Raw genomic sequence first — 6,000 nt, 5'->3', positions numbered from 1 at the left:
ACAAGAAGTGATATTAAAGATATCCAAAGTGATGACTATGTAAAAAAAAGAGGTGTTACTCATGAAGTGAGAGTGAAGGATAATAGATGGATAGACTGTGTGTTTCTTAAAAGGTCTCTAGCATGTTGGCTGAATCCTTTATTGATGGGGGATGGGTGATGGGAAGACATGAAAGAATCAGTTAAGAGTCAGTAAGGATCTTGTGGAACAATAAAAGAATATCTAGATAGTTACAATCATATAGACACTTAAGTATTGAATTTTTTTTTTATTTATGTAAGTTACTTCATAATATAAAGAAATGGTAATTTTTTGAGAGGCTACATGGCATAGTGGTTAGAAAACTGACCTTACCTTAGAGTTAGGAAGACCTGAATTTAAATCTTCATCTGACACATATTAGTTGTGTGACCTTAAGCAGATCCCTTAATTTCTCTGTGACTTCATATAATTCTCTAATTCATACTGTAAGTTTCAGAGTTGCTGTCAACCTATACACATAGAGAACGCTTCATCACTGGAATTTTCTGATTTAACTTGTCCCCTACCCCTGAAATAATTTTTTATGGTCCACAGATGTTGGAATCTTTACAAACTGTTAAGTCATTAGAGTTGATAGAGACAATAATTATCCAATTTAGCATGGTTCAGTATCACTGATCTGATCTTACAAGGAGATGGTTTGGGCCAGAACCTGAAACAAAGTACTAAGTAGAACTAAGTGATACAATACTTGTGTTTACACCTTTACTCATTGGAATTCACAAGTATGGGAGATTCACAAAGTAAACTTTATAACTTTGTGAATTCACACCTCCCTTAGGTGTGCCTCCAGAAGGAGGAGTCAACCTTTGGGAGATGATATCTAAGAAGCAGACTCAGTCTGGAGTTCAGCTGAATTAGATTAGAGAGGAGCACTCTGGGCCAGACACAGAGCACTCTGAGAGAGCCAGAAGCCCTTTCTCGGAGGCAAGAAAGATTCATTACAACTTTTACCTTGGTACTGGCTGGAGGCAGAGGCAGAAGCAAAGGACAAAGCTGCAAGAGTCTTAGAACCAAGGAGAGAGAGAGGCCTCTAATTGAAGGACACAATAAAAGATTTGAACTTTCAGCACTTGGCTGCATTTGGGTGATTATTACTCTTAACTGAAACTAAGACTGCTTCCAGAAAACCTCCCTAAGAAACCTGCTCCCAGAGAGAACTATTATTTTAAAAGAAGAAAATCACCACACCCAGAAGACCTTTTTTTTTTTTTAATAGTAATCAAAAAAACAAAGTGAGAAAATTGTACTTTAATTTGCACACTACATTCTTGAGTTCTTTCTCTAGAAGTGAACAGCATTTTTCCATCATGAATTCTTTAGATTTTTCTTGGATCATTTATATTTGTCAGAGGCACCAAATCTTTCACAATTCATCATTATTACAACATTGCTGTTACTGTGCACAGCTATCTTCTAGTTATTCTCATTTTAATTTGCATCTGTTCACATAAGTCTTATCATGTTTTTCTGAAACCATCCACCTCATCAGCAGAATAGTATTCCATCACAATTAAATAGCATAACTTGTTCAGCCATCCCCCAATTGATAAGCATCTGCTTGATTCCCAAATATTTGCCATCACAAGCCACCACAAAAGAGCTCTCTCACACACATACACACACACATGAACATATTTTGCTCTTTTGAAAATATATTAAAGATTTTTGAACAGGTCCTTTTAATCCCTTTGGGAGATCTATACATTTGTATTATTGCTGGGTCAAAAGGGTATGCAGCTTGGTGGGGTTTTTTGAGCATAGTTCCAATTTTTTTTTTCTATAATGGTTAGAGCAATTCACTATTCCACCAACAGTTGTACCTATTTTCCCTCATCCCTTCTAGTATTTGTCATTTCTGATAAATACGAGGTAGTTGCTTTAATTTTTATATTTCTTGAATCAACTGATTCAAAGTATATTTTCATATGGCAATAGCTAACTTTGATTTCTTCTTCTGAAAACTGTCAATTCATATCTTTGACCATTTATCAATAAGATGACTTTTATTTTTATAAATTTGATTCCGTTTTATTACTCAGTATATATTTGAGAAATGAGGCTTTTTTTGGAGGAGCTTATAAATTTTTTTGCTATTTACTATTTATAGTTCCTTTTAATAAAATGTAGTTTCTCTGATTATCTCTTTTATTCAGTCTATTTTTACTTTTGATTTATCTGAGATCATGATTGCTACCACTGCCTTTTTTTTTTTTTTTTTTTTTTTTTTTTTTTTTGCTGAGGCAATTAGGGTTAAGTGACTTGCCCAGGGTTACATAGCTAGGACATGTTAAGTGTCCTGAAGTCTAGATTTGAACTCAGGTCCTCCTAATTTCAAGTTTAGTGCTCTGTCTCCGCAACACTTAGCTTCCCCTCACTGCCTTTTTTTTTTTTTTAAACTTCAGCTAAAGCATATTAGATTCTGCTGCAGTTCTTTATTTTAATTCTATATGTGTCTTTCTGTTTCAAGTATGTATCTTGTAAAAACATTGTTGGATTCTTGTTTCTAATTAGTTTTGCTGTATGTTTCCTTTTCATGATTGAGCTCATTCCATTCACATTCACAATTCTGATTAATAACTATGTATTTCCTTCTATCTACTTTGTTCTGTTTCTTCTCTCTCTTTATATCTTGCCCCTCCTCAAAAGTCTTTTTTTGCTTCTAACCACTCTCTCTTAATCCATCCTCCCTTTTATCATTCCCATCCCTCCCCTCTCACCACCCCCACCCTTACTTGTGTTACCTTCTCCTCCAATTTCCCTACTGGGTAAGAAAGATTTTTATCCTCAGCAGTGTGGGTGTGGGTGGGTGTGGGTGGGTGTATGTCTTCCCTCTTTGATTGGAATTAATTGGAATCAATTCCAGTGAGAGTGAGGTTCAAACATTGCCTGCCCATTTTCCCATCCTTTGTAAAAGTTCTTCCTTGCATTCCTTTTTTTTTTTTAAATGAAAACTTTTTCTTTTTCTTTTTCTTTTTCTTTTTTTTTTAGATTGATAAAAGAGGTTTATTATTAGATAAGCAAAGTTAAAGTATAGGCAAAGGTAGAGATAAGGAGGGCACTGGACAGAGGGTCCAGTGGACAGAGGGTCCTCACATGGTAGCCATGTTTGGAATCTCTGCGAAACTTTTTATTTTTCAAAACATATGCATGGACAATTTTCAACATTAGCTCTTGCAAAACCCTGTGTTCCAATTTTCTCCCCGTTCCTTCACGCCCTCCCCAGATGGCAAATAGTCCAATATATGTTAAACATAGTAGAAATATATGTTAAAGCCAATTGTAGGCATACATATTTATACAATTATTGTGCTGCAAAAAAAAAAAAAATCAAATCAAACAGAAAAAAAAAAAAGAAGCAGCAGAATAAAATGCAAGCAAACAACAACTAAAAGAGTGAAAATGCTCTGTTTTAAACTACACTCAGTTCCCACAGCCCTCTCTCTGGGTGTAGCTGATTCTCTTCATTATTAAACAAGTGGAACTGCTTTGAATCATCTCATTGTTGAAGGGAGCCCCATCCATCAGAACTGATCATTGTATAGTTTGGTTGTTCCCGTGTATAATGATCTTCTGGTCCTGCTCATTTCCCTTAGCTTCAGTTCATGTTGGTCTCTCCAGGCCTCTCTAAAATCATCCTGCTGATCGTTTCTTATAGAACATTAACATTCATATACCACAATTTATTCAGTCATTCTCCAATTGATGGGCATCCATTCAGTTTCTAGTTTCTTGCCACTACAATACAGCTGCCACAAACATTTTTGCACACTTGCATTCTTCTTTATGAGAGAAAAATTTCCCCATTCTATTGTTTCTTTTTCCGTTCTCCCAGTATTTCCTTCTATCTACTTTGTTCTGTTTCTTCTCTCTCTTTATATCTTGCCCCTCCTCAAAAGTCTTTTTTTGCTTCTAACCACTCTCTCTTAATCCATCCTCCCTTTTATCATTCCCATTCCTCCCCTCTCCCCACCCCCACCCTTACTCTTTTTTACTTATTCACTTTTTGGGAGAGATCATTTCAACATAGCTCATACCCATGGCTCTGTGAAACATCTTTTAACAGCCCAAATAATGATAAATTTCTTAGGAGTTATAAGAATCATTTCCCCCCCTTTAGGAATAAATAATTTAAATTTATTGAGTCAATGATTTCTGTTTTATATTTACTTCTTTTAAAAAATGTTTATTTTACTCTGAGTTTACGAAATAAAACAAATGTTTCCATAACCTAACAGAACAGAAAAAAAGATGATTGTTCAGAAAATTGCAAATCTGTTATATATATAAATATAATAAAGTTATCATGCAACTTTCTTTCTCCTCCCTTTATTTCTTCCCTTTTCCTCATCTCAAAGATGGTTATTATTAGACACAAAAATGTCTATTTCAGTTCTTTCTCTGAATGCAAATAATGTCTTATGTTTGAATGTCAAATTTTTGATTCACCTCCACCCCCCAAAGTATTACGCTTAATTTTGCTACATAGGTATTTTTGTCATTATAATCCTAGTTCCTTTGACTTCTGAAATATCATATTCTAAGCTCTCTTCTTTTTTAATGTGGAAGTCACTAAATCTTGTGTGATATTGACTGTGCCTCCATGATATTTGAATTGGCTTTTTATGGGTGCTCAAAATAGTTTTACATGACCTGAAAACTCTAACATTTGGCTACAATATTCCTAGGAGTATTCATTTTGAGATTACATTCAGGGGATGATTGGTGGATTCTTTAAATTTCTGTCTAATTTTCTGGATTTAGATATTGGGACAATTTCTTTGAGAATTTCTTGAAATACGATGTCTAGACTCTTTTTCTTTCTTCTTCTTCTTCTTCTTCTTCTTCTTCTTCTTCTTCTTCTTCTTCTTCTTCTTCTTCTTCTTCTTCTTCTTCTTCTTCTTCTATCATGGCTTTTTGGTCCAATAATTTTGAAATTATTTTTGCTCAAAATATTTTCCAGGTCAATTGTTGTTTGGCTGTGAAATTTCACATTTTCTTTCATTTTTTTTTTCATTCTTTACTTTGTCTAATTGTTTTTGTTGTCCCATGCAAGCCTTACCTTCCAGGTGCCTGATTTTAATTTTTAAGAATTTATTTTCTTCAATAAATTTTTGTACCTCTTTTCCAAATTGATCAGTTATGCTTTTAAAGAGCTCTTGTCTCCCTTTATTATTAGGCCAATTCTATTTTTTTTAAGGTTGTTTTCTTCAACATTTTTGTGTTTCTTTTACCAAGCTGTTAATTCTTTTCATATTTCTTGGCCTTAGTTTCATTTCTTTTGCCACTTTCTCTTTACCACTCATCTCTTTAATGCTTTTAAGAATTTTTGTTGGCCTGTATTCAATTAGCATTTATCTCTGAAGCTTTCAATTTAACTGTTTTTGCATTATTGTCCACTTTTGAATTTGTATCTTCCTCTTCAGCACCACTGTTATAATTTAGGTTTTTATTTTTTGGATTTTTTTTTTTTTGGTTGTTGTTTGCTCAGTTTTGCTCAGTTTTCTCAGACTATTTCTTGACCTAAAACTTTATGTTAAAATTGGGTTCTGTTCATCTGAGTGTGAAGAGGAATTATCTTAAGTTTCAGACTTTTTTTTGAGCTGCTGTTTTCCAAGATAATTCTGGGGGAAATTTTGGGGGCTTCCAAGATGGTGTGATCTGGGGAGATTACTTTTTTAGTTTGTTCTATGATCTTTACTCAGGAATGGCCCCGTTTCTTCTGCAGCAAGTGCTAGCACTCCTCCTGTGCCTGTAATTGTGGACAGGTCTCATGTTTCCTTGCTATTCCAAGTGCTAGTGCTCCTTCTGGCCCTGGAACTTTGGACCAGGACTTTTGCTTCTTGTGACTGACCACAAGCACTCCTCTTTGCTTTGGAACTGCAACCCAGAACTGCACATGGGTTCCAGTGAGCCTCAGCTAAAACCTAGTGCCCATAGTGGGTCCTCTGTAATCTA

The sequence above is a fragment of the Antechinus flavipes genome, chromosome 1, assembly GCF_016432865.1.
Source record: "Antechinus flavipes isolate AdamAnt ecotype Samford, QLD, Australia chromosome 1, AdamAnt_v2, whole genome shotgun sequence".
Lineage (NCBI taxonomy): Eukaryota > Metazoa > Chordata > Mammalia > Dasyuromorphia > Dasyuridae > Antechinus > Antechinus flavipes.
Note: the sequence above shows the minus strand (reverse complement) of the source record.